Source organism: Chionomys nivalis, chromosome 4 (assembly GCF_950005125.1).
Source record: "Chionomys nivalis chromosome 4, mChiNiv1.1, whole genome shotgun sequence".
In the NCBI taxonomy this organism is placed as follows: Eukaryota; Metazoa; Chordata; class Mammalia; order Rodentia; family Cricetidae; genus Chionomys; species Chionomys nivalis.
Window position 1 is genome coordinate 37,527,866 of NC_080089.1, and position 11,863 is coordinate 37,539,728.

An 11,863-nucleotide genomic window follows, 5' to 3' on the forward strand; every position below is an offset into this window, starting at 1 on the left:
AATTGAATAATCAGCATTTTTGTTATCCACTCTCCTTTATTCTTACATGATTGTTGGAACCAGAGAGTTATCTTTTCTACTCAAAGAAATATGAATTAGTATAAAAATAGAAAAGCAACATCATTTAAATGCCAGTTCTTATCACAAAGCAACAAAAACTATACATTTCACATTTCAGAACTGATCAGATATCTAGGATAGATTCTTTTTATCTATTTTGCTACATGTCAAAACTTAGTATATGTAAAAATGAGTACATGTCATAATAGCTACATATTTTTATTTCTATTTCATAATCACCTTGGTTTAATTAATTCTAGGATAAATTGCTGCGGCCAGCGCAGCCTGGACAGCCAAGACTGGCAGGGGGTTCCGGGATTGAGACATGGATGCTTCTTTTCAAGTGGAAGAACAGCAACCTTTATTTTACCTAGCAACCTTTTATACCTCTACTCCTTCTGTAGAGACTCACAGGCCAGAAAGAACACAAACATCCTTGTCAATTATAGACCACAAGGAAGTTCTGCTGTTAGTCAGGAGGAGTGAGGGCAGCTGGATCACAACAATAAGTGTGTTTCTTCTACTCAATAAGTAAACACATTGTGAGATGGCTGTGAGTTCTCTGACTTAGCCTGTTTTATGAAGCTTATAACCAGGTTTGACACAGTTGTTAGAGAAGAAAAACTAGTATTAAAGGATTATGTCTATCGGTATTCTTTCTTTTTCTGTTCTGCCACTGTGATAAAACACTTGAGAAAATTATCTCAAGAAAAATATATTTTGGGTGGGGATAACTGTTTGGGTAAACTGTTCATGTGTAAGTCTGAGTACCTGAGTTTTAATCCTCAGAGTTGATATAATAAGATGGATTTGGTAGAGCTACTTCTATACCCAGCATTTACAAAAATAAATAAATAAATAAATAAGATAAAAAATCAGTGTTAGTTGGTATAGAAGAGTAGATCACCCCTATGAGGCTTGGGGTACACTTCAGAAAACAAAGCAGAAATACCATAAGAGTAAGAAGATGGTGGGAAGTGAGCTCAATGAAACTGTGGTTACTTGCACAAGATGACATTTTTCTACATAAAATCAAGAATATGGGAGAAACCTATATGATCTTACACCCCTCTAAGGGACTGTGGACAAGTATTGTGTACTAGAGTGAAGAGTGCATCGTTTCATTCAGTTGTTCCCTCACTGATATCTACAGATGTTTGAGCACAATACATTGGTGTGGGAGGTTCTTCTGTCTGTGTGTTGCATTTTTTAGTTAATGGATAAAGAGACTACTTTGGCCTGTTGATAGGGCAGAACTTAGGTAAGGGGGAAGACAGAACTGAATACTGGGAGGAAGAAGGGCAAAGTCAGGGTACACCATGGATCCACAGGAGATAGACACTGGGAATTTTACCCTGTGAGCCGCTGCCATGTGGCGATACACAGATTAATAGAAATGGGTTAAATGCAGATATAAGAGTTAGCCAATAAGAAACTAGAGCTAATGGGCCAAGCAGTGATTTAATTAATACAGTTTCTGTGTGGTTATTTTGGTTCATAGAAGAAAAATTTCCTAAGCTAAGGAAGGAGATGATTATAAAGGTATAAAATGTTTACAGAAAAACAAATAGATTAGATCAGAAAAGAAAGACTCATTGTTACAGAATAATCAAAACACTAAACACATGAAACAAAGAGGTAACATTAAATTCTACAAAAAAAAACCCCAAATATATAAAAGCTGATTTAGAATTCTCTCAAATTTCAATGAGACAGTTAAAGCCACAAGGAAGTACATAGATGTCTTAGAGACTTATGAGACCAAAGATGCCATTGAAGATTGCTTTACCCAATTAAAAATAATGTACAATCACTATAGATCAAGAAAACAAGATATTCTATAACAGTATAACCACACAACATCTATCCACAAATCCAGCTACACAGAAGATTTATAAGAAAAACTCCAACCCAAGGAGGTTAGCTACACCTATGAAAATACAGGTAAAATATCAACCAGCAAATGCCTAAGGGAAACACACATGCACACAATTCTACCACTACCATTACCAACATAATAACTAAAATTAAAAATAATCAACCATTTATATTTCTCAATATCATTGGAATCAATTCTCCAATAAAAAATTACAGATTAACAAAATAGGTGGAAAAACAGGATCTATCCACCTCAACATCAAAATATAGACATTACCTCAGAGTAAAAGATTGGGAAAAGACTTTTCAAGCAAATGTACCTAAGAAACAAACTAGTTTAGTCATTTTAATATCTAACAAAATATTCTTCAAAGTTAATCAAAAGAGATAGAGGATACTTCATACTTATCAAAAGAAATTAAGCCAAGATGAATTTTTAATTCTTAACATCTATGCCCCAATCACAAAGACACCCACATGAAATAGCTAAAGCTTAAATCACACATCAATCCTTCCACATGGATAGAAAGAGACTTCAATACCCCTCTTGCACCAATGACAGATCATCAAGACAAAAACTAGATAATGAAGTACTTGCACTAGCTGATGTTATGAAGCAAATGGATCTAGCAAATATCAACAGAACATTTCACCAAAATACTAAAGAATATGCTTTCTTATCAGCACCTCAAGGAATGATGTTGGAGGCTGTTTGTTTGTTCACAGCTGCTCATCCTTGAAATAATCACACAGAAACTATATTATTTAAATCACTCCTTGGATTATTAACTCCAGCTTCCTATTGGTTGGTTAACTGAAGATGGAAATCACAAAATAATCCCACACCAGTTCAGAACTATGAATAATAAAAGGGTTACTTATTTAAGGGAAAAACTTACAGATCACTGTCCTAGAAAACAGTCCTCTGTGCAAACAGGAAGAGAGTCTAGCAGCCAGAAGTAGGAGCTGGAAGCACGAGAGCTGGTGCATGTTTTGCAACTGCTTTTATAGTTTCAGAGACCATGCCAAAGTGAGCTGGTATCTTAAAGGCTATTAGCTTAATGGGTGGAATGTGCCTCCATAGCACCTCTCCCTTTTGTTTAAATAAGAGAGTTCCAAACCAAAGACCAAACTATATACACTAGGAACAGACATCAAGTATAATTAGAATTAAATCAGCATAAGCAATATTAAGCAAGGAACATGTGCTAAATGTTTTAATAAACGTCCTATCCTGAGAAGTCTAAGTCTTTTATATGAAATGACTTGGCTAGATCATAAGAGTACAGTAACTACAACTATCTAATCTTTAACCTCATCGAAGACCTGAGAAGGGATATAACAGTCAAGCTTATAGTCTTATAGTCATGTTAATTAGGTTTTCCAGAAGTACAGATATGTATTTTAGATGGATATATTCTTTAGATCTTTTAAAGACTATAGAATATTGCATTTAAAATATTTTAATAACTTAGCACTTCTTATGATAATGAGACACATCTGCTCCAGGCAGCAAAAGTTTACTGCAAGAGGATGATGGGCATTGAAGAGGCTCCTTAAGTAGTTTGTTAGCCAGTGGAGCAAGAAATTGCATTTACCTGAAATGCTTGACTGGACTTGCAGTACCAACAGAAAAATGACTGCTGAACTTGCCTAAAAGTGAGATGATCTGATGTGGGATTTCATTGGTTAATTATTAAAGAAACTGCTTAGAACATAGGTGGGTGGAGTAAACAGAAGAGAATGCTGAGAGGAAGAGGAAGTGAGGTAAGATGCCTCAGAAAGATGCCATGCCGCTACTCTCTGGGGCAGATGCGATGAAGCTCTGACCCAGGATGGACGTAGGCTAGAATCTTCCTGGTAAGCTCACCTCAAGGTGCTACACACATTAATAGAAATGGGCCAGGCAGTGTTTAAAAGAATACAGTTTGTGTGTTGTTATTTTGGGGCATGAGCTAGCCAGGCGGCCAAGAGCTGGGTAGCAGGAATGCCAGCCCGCAGCTTCCACTATAATGATCCTTTGGGGTTCCTGTACCATGAAATAGGCTGACAGACATTTTGCAGGACACAGAAAAAAGTTACTGACAAACTGCCAATATAGGCAGAATTTTATTTGATAGTTCCTGCTTCATGGGAAAATCTGCCAGGTACTATGTGCCTGAAAGCTGAAGACTGGATGCTCCAATGATACAGAAGAACTTTTGGTGACTGTCTAGGCTGTGAGATACCTCTGTCAATTCTAGAGTTTTGGAAATTGCTTACAACGCACTTCCTGTTTACTGAGGTAATATATCTTTCTGGGGTTGAAGAATAGATAATTACAGTTTTCTTTAGTTATGATAAAAGATAAAGTAGATATAAATTGTTGATCGCCTTGGTGGGTTACTTAGTCTAGGAGTGTAACCCACCTAGCAGGTTTAGTAATTCCAGGGTCATGGAGAGGCACTATCTGGAAAATATGGGCGAGGGAGAAGAAGGAGGCCGGGCAGATTTGTCGAAGCCTCCGTTTATTAGAGTCATTGTACAGCTTATATATCCTCTGGATGAGGAGTTTGGCTTGGGATGGGGGCAGGGGGATGGGATCTTGTCTCGTGGTCCACGCCGGTCATGTAGGCCAAGAGGTTACGATTGGTCAGGTCACGATTCCTCGGCCAGGAGTTCACAGGTTGACACACCTAGTTCTCTGGATAATTAGAGTGTGAGGAGGGTTCCACTAACAGCTAGCTCTCTATTGACAGTTAATTGGGTGCAGGATAGGTTCTTCCAATAAAACAATTCTCAATACAATTGGGAAGTGGAGCCCTCTGCAAACTCCTCAGGGCGATGATCCCAATAATAATTTTTTTGGGGAAAAATGGCTCCTGACAATAAATGTTGTAATTGTAATTCTTGCTTTATACATATCTTGTGTGGAATTTCGCTATGCTAAGGTTAAAACCTTCCTTTTTTATTTAAACAGAATAGGGGAGGGGATGTGTGAATCCCCTTTGTATGCTGTGATTACCAATAATTAATAAAGAAACTGCTTTGTGTCTATAACAGGGCAGAACAGAACTAGGTGGAAAAAACTAACTGAATGCTGCGAGAAAGAAGGCAGAGTTAGTGAGAAGCCATTGAGCTGCCAGAGAAGATAAGCAGAAACTGGCAGCTGTAACCTTACTGGTAGGCCGTGAGCCTCGTGGTAAAATATAAAATAATAGAAATGGTATCAAAGATATGAGAGCTATCTAGAAATATACTTAAGCTATTGGCCAAACATTATTGCAAATTATATAGTTTCTGTGTGATTATTTCATGTCTGGGCAGACTGAGTGAACAAGTGGCCTTCACCAAAAATCACCATAGAAACTTCATCTAGAAACTGATGAAAAGAGAGCAGATTCCCTCATCGTAGCACTCTACTGAGCTCCCAGTCTATTTGAAGAGTGGGAGGATTGAGAATGTGAACAAATTGTCAAGACCATGATAGGTACACCCACTGAATCAGTCTACATAAGCTAATGGTTACTCACCAACTCCAGTTCAACATTAGTCCCTTTGGATGTGATTGACAGTTGCATGGCTGAGGAAGACAGCAGAACAACTGACAGGATTTATCCCTACTGCTTGTACTGGCTTTTGGGGGAACCTATATTCTTTGGCATATATACAATAGGGAGGGTCTTGGACCTTCCCAAAAGTGATGTGCCTTACCCTCTCTGTGGGGGTGGATGGGAGTGGGTGGGGGCAAGGTGAGGGAATGGAAGGAGTGGAGTGAGTGGGAACTTGGGTTGATATATAAAAAAAAGATAGTTTGTTTTCTTTTTTGAAAATAAAAACCAAAACAACAAAAAAGAGTAAAGATCATAACTCTATGTGCTTCTATAAAGATTTTCAAGAGATATCACACTAGTAATTTAACAGCACACCTAAAAGCTCTAGAGCAAAAAGAAGTAAATATACCCAAGAGAAGAAGACAGGAGGAAATAATAAAATGAGAGCTTAAATCAATATAATAGAAATGAAGAGAACAATACAAAAAAATCAATAAAACAAAGAGTTGGCTGTATTAGAAAATCATCAAGATAGACAAACCTTTATCCATGCTAACTAAAAGGTTGAAGGAAAATATCCATGTTAACAAAATAAGAAATGAAAAGGGGGACATAATAGATATCAAAGAAAGGCAAAAAATTATCAAGTCATATTTTTAAAAAATCTATCCTCCACAAAATCAGAAAATATAAAAGAAATGGTCAATTTTTTCCATAGATACCACTTACTAAAGTAAAATCAAGTTCAGATAAACAACTTAAATAGACCTATAGTTCTAAGGAATAGAAGCAGTCAGTAATAGTCTCCCAACCAAAAACAAACAAAAAAGCTTACAACCAGATTTTTGAGGTGAAATTCTGCTAGACTTTCAAAGAACAAAAAAATTCAAAAGAATTGATATACAATTCATACAAAGACTCAATGAAGAAAGAGAATTACAGACAAATTTCACTCATGATCATTGTAATCATTAAAAATTGCTGCAGGTCCCCAAGTGGTGGCATCGGACCATGTGGCAGCAGGCAGCAGGCTCTGAGAGCAGCCAGCCCCAGGCAGGGGTGGCTGTAGGTCCCTGAGCTGTGGCTGGTCCCGGGCAGGTGGGGTGGCAACAGAGACATTAAAAATGCTACAATTCCCAACAGCTTGCTATGGGATCCTGGTGGCAGCATACAGTGGGTCCCCGGAGCAGTCAGTCCTACTCAGGGACTGGAAACAAGACCATGGGGGCAGGTCTCCAAAGGTGGCTGGTCCCCAGTGACATCCTTTTTGGCGAGCCATTTGGCTGCAGCAGGCAATAGACAAATGGATAGGTACACAATGCAGAGTGAGGTTAGATATTTATTTAGTGGTTATGGAAGGGAAGGGAGAAGGGCAGAAAGGGGGAGAAGAAAAGATGAGAGAGAGAGAGAGAGAGAGAGAGAGAGAGAGAGAGAGAGAGAGAGAGAGAGAGGAGAGCCAGAAGCTGCCTTTTCCAGAGGGAGACATAAAAAGAAGGGAAAGGATAAGGCTGAAAGCAGGAAGAGAGTGGGCATGGCTTGTCTCTTAAAAAGATAGAACATTACAACCATGATGCAAAAATATTCAATAAAATATTTACAAACTAATTTCGGGAACAAATCAAAATAGTTATCCATTATGATCAGGTAGTCTTCATCTGAAAGATGCAGGGATCGTTCATCATACAACAACATGTCAATCCACCATATAAACAAACTGAAAGAAAAAAAATAATAGCATATGATCATCTTATTGGATGATATACAAACCTTTGACATAATCCAACGTCCTTTCATTATAAGTCTTGGAGAGTTTAGGATACAAGGGACATAATTGAATATCATAAAGACAGTATATAGCAAGCCAATAGCCAAAATCAAATTAAATAGAGAAGAACTCATAGTAATTTCACCAAAATCACAAACAAGACAAGGTGCTGTGGGGACTCCTTCAGCCAATAGCCTTTAACATACCAGCCCACATGGGCAGTTGGGCATGGTCTTTTGTACTATAAATGAAGACTTAAATCTTGCATGTCTCTCTCTTTCCTTCTCTCTCTTTCTTTTTCTCTCTCAGCTTCTGGATTTGGATCCTGTTCCTGACAAGTGCAGAGAACTATGACTGTGAGTTTATCTCTAAATAAAGAACATTTATTAAACTCAATTCTGAACTAGTATGGTACTACTTTATAGTGTCAATCTACATCTAGCACCTACATGCATCCCAACTCCAGGTATACCAGAATCAGTGCAAAACGTCTGCAGCCCAAAGGTCCACAGGCAAGGTCTCCTACTCCCACACCAGGCTTGATTTCACATACAAAGTGGTTTTTTTGAAAAAACCCCACCTCAGCAGAGCTACACCTTTGGTGGGCCTACTGCATGGAGACTTGGCAATTTCCAGAATCATGCATGCTTTCTCCCCCGACAGCCTCCACTTTCCCTGCCAGGTGACAACTTGCATAGCTTCCAGTTTGTGTTCCCCAAATCACGAGCTCTGGTTTTTTTAATATTCTGACTGCCAAAACCTCTCTCAGTGTTCAGAATCAATTTAATTGTTCTTATTTTGTCAAACAAAGAATGTTTTTAAGTATTTAAGCAGGCATCAACATGAAGCCAAGTGAGACTGTTCATGGTGCTACTGTTTGAGTCTCTATGCCACCAGTTAGTTACATCTCTGCACCATGAGGCTGCAACTGTGACACTTGCTGGCCAATAAATATTATTACAAGTACAAAAATTTACTGAAATCTCATAACAGAGGTACGTTTAGTTGATTAGTAAATAAATCAATAAATTTGAATGCTATATAATTACAGACAATATCACTACCCAGGAATTTAATAACCTTTTTGCTTATAATATGGATGGTATTCTGCAAGGCATATATGGTTTTTCTGATACATAAATTTATTTGATATTGGGAATTAGGTTTCTTTTTCATATTGTATCCTTAAGAAAATGGCTTGATAACAGAGTCAAGAATAAGACACTTTTAGAAATGACACAGTCTTTACAGATTAATAATGAACAGCTAGGAGACATGATTAATTCCATCAAATATTAAAAGTTAAATGAAAAAATAATACTATTAAAAAGGATAACATTAATTTGACAGAACAAATTTAATCCATGTCAAAAAGTACTGAGAAATTATCTGAAAGAATTCATATTGCTGAATTTGACAATCAGAATCTGATAAAAAGTTAGCAGATAAAGTATCTCTCCAGTAAGGCAATCTGCATGCCGTCCAAATAGTATCCAAGGATGAGAAGTTATCCTTAATGGAAATATTTCATACTTCAAAATCAGCAGTGCAGAATGAAGACCGGATGTTTTGTGAGTCAATAATATCACTAGAAATATTCACAGGTCAAGAGTTTCAGGTTTTACAAAAGTGACAAAAATATTTTAAATGTTTGAGGAAATCTTTGAAACTGATTAGCAGGGAGATTAGCTACAAGGACAGGAATTAGCTTCCCCAGTACGTGTCGTGGTCAAAGATGACTTACCAAGGGTTTTAGCTACTTACCCCATAATCTCCTCTGACAAACCATCAAGTACTAAATGCCCAAAAGGATCCAAAGAATATAGATGGAAACCTATAACTATAAATGATCTAAAGTAAATTAAGCAAGGAGTAGTATCTTATGGCTTGCATTCACCATTTGTTACAGAGACAGTAAAGACATGGGCTTCCAGCAATATGGCTACACCACATGGTTGACTTAAATTAGTCCAGTGGTCCTAAAAAATATTCTGCAACTACTGTGAAAATGTTACTAGGGAGAAGAGGCAAAAATTTTAGAACAATATGGAAGAGCAAAAGCATTTAACTTTCCCAAGATCAAATTCTTGGTAAGGGCACTTATGCTGACCCACAAGGTCAAGCTCTTTGTAATGAACACATTTTGTCCCTCTGCCACACAGCAGCCTTAAATGCTTGGGACAGGATTCTAGAACTAGAAAAAAGAAATGAATCATACGAGGGTTAAACAAGTTCAAAGAGAACACTTTAGTGACCATTTTCAAAAATAAACTGAGGCTGTACAAATAGGAGTAGCAGACCCAGAAACTAGGAAATGACTTATTAAATCTCTGGCTTTTGAAAATGAAAACTTTAAAGGCAAAAAGTTTCTTGGTCCTTTAAAGGTTAGATCAGCACCAATGGATGGAAGGATTCTTCATACAATGGATATTGAGATATTTGAGTATAATATTGAGAATTGTGTAGGAGAAATAATTTCCAAAAATGTGAGAAGCCATCAAAATGCCAAATGTTTTAATTGTGGTAGAATATGGCATCTGAGAAAGTATTGCACCAAAGGCATTCCTAGAAATAATGTCTCATTTTGAACAACAAAAATATATCTCAATCTTTTGGATTATGTAGAAGATGTGGAAAGCCTGGCACTGGATCAATGAATGTAGATCAACAAAGACAAACAAGGGAGCCAGAAACCATCAGAAGCTTCTTTAGGGGCTCTCACAGGCCCCCAGTTCAATTGTGGTAAAGTCCCTGTTGAAGACGTGTCTCATCAGGAAAATTAAAAATTCCAATTACTGCTGTAACAGACCATACCATACTGTTCTGGATAATGAAGTAAACATGGAGAATGAATAAAAAATTCCAAAAGAAAATAAGAAATATATATTTTGACAGACTTCTAAAAATGATCAAAGACCAAAGCTAGGAGTGTATATAATTAACATTGTAATTGAGGGATTACTGGACATGGGTGTGGATGTGACTATCTTTACCCCAGAATCCTGGCATAGAATTGGCCTCATTTGCTTCTTAAAAAGCAGTTGTTCAATTCCTAGCAATTTGAACCATATATTAAATGAAACAAAGTATGAGATGGGTTACATGAATAGAGTCAGAATGACAGAGAGGAAGACTAATAACATATGTGGCTAATATATTGTTTATGATGTGTTTTAATATTTTTATATGAGGCCTTACTCTTTAAGCTATATAGGTATTAATAATTATAGGTCCATAGTCATAAATATTTGTCACAATTATATTTAGACTAATCAGGTTCTATAAATACATAGAGATTGTATTCTGCATAGACAGATAATTTGCAACCACTTCAAAGATCTGTAGAATATGGCATCCAAATAATTATTTGTTGTGATGTGAGATGTTGATGTGAGAAATGATCATTCCTGAGAGAATGTTAGACAACAAAGACACAACATTTGGAACTTTTTTCTTCTTGCTAAAATGACCTTTGGGCAGGAGCTGTCCATGCCTCAACCACTGACAAAATACATGATGTGTGGACAGGGCAAGCAGGATTAAAAAAAAATACTGTAAAACCTTGCCAAAACTGGGTAAGATGGTTTTGAAATTTTTACTGCCTCTGAAAATGGTCTATCAGTTACTCTAGGCCTTAGACAAAGTTGGTTGAACCAACATTGCAAATGAGATTTTGAGTGATTGCACATAATCAGTTATTTCTGTCATTAATTGCTTATTTTGGAAGTTGCTTGATTGCACTTCCTGTTTATTCAAGTAATATTATTTCCCTTCCCAGGTCTTCAGTGGCATTGAAGACTAGATAGTCATAGTTACTTTCCTCTCATGACTTTGCCAAATCATTTCTAATACAAGACTTAGACTTCTTAAAATAGGATAACAATTAAAACAATTACCATATATTTTTCTTGATATTATTCATGATGTTTGTAATTCTAATTTTATACTTTGTATTTGTTGTCTTAAAACTAGGGAATGTCCTCCAACTTTGCTTTTGTTTCTAAGATTATTTTCAGTTTTACTAAGATTTGCAAACTGACCAACATACCAATAAATGGTAAAATCCTAAAAAAATAATACTCAATTCTCAGTTATTGAGGGGCTACTTTATAATGTCCGTCTACAACAAGGCTGGCCACTCTATCCATATCTATTTAAATGGTATTTGAAGTTTTTGCTAGAGCAATAGAAAAACTGAAAGAGGTCAAGGAGATACAAATTCAAAATAAAAAAAGTATTGCTATTTTCTGCTGATATGACAGTATATACAAGCAGCAAGAAATTTTCTTATTGCTATTTTCTGCTGATATGACAGTATATACAAGCAACAAGAAATTTTCTATCAGGGAACTATTACAGCTGATAAACATCTTCAGTGATGTGGTGGGATATAAGATTAATTCATAAAAATTAGTAGCCCTTCTTCATACAAATGATAAATTGGATGAAAAAGACATAGGGGGAAACAATACCCTTCTTAGAAGTCATAAATAATATAAAATATCTTGGTATAAATCTAACTAAACAAGTGAAAGACCCGTGTAACAAGAACTTCCAGTGTTTGATGAAAGAAATTGGAGAAAAATCAGAAGATGGTAAAATCACCCATGCTCATGGATCAGTAGGA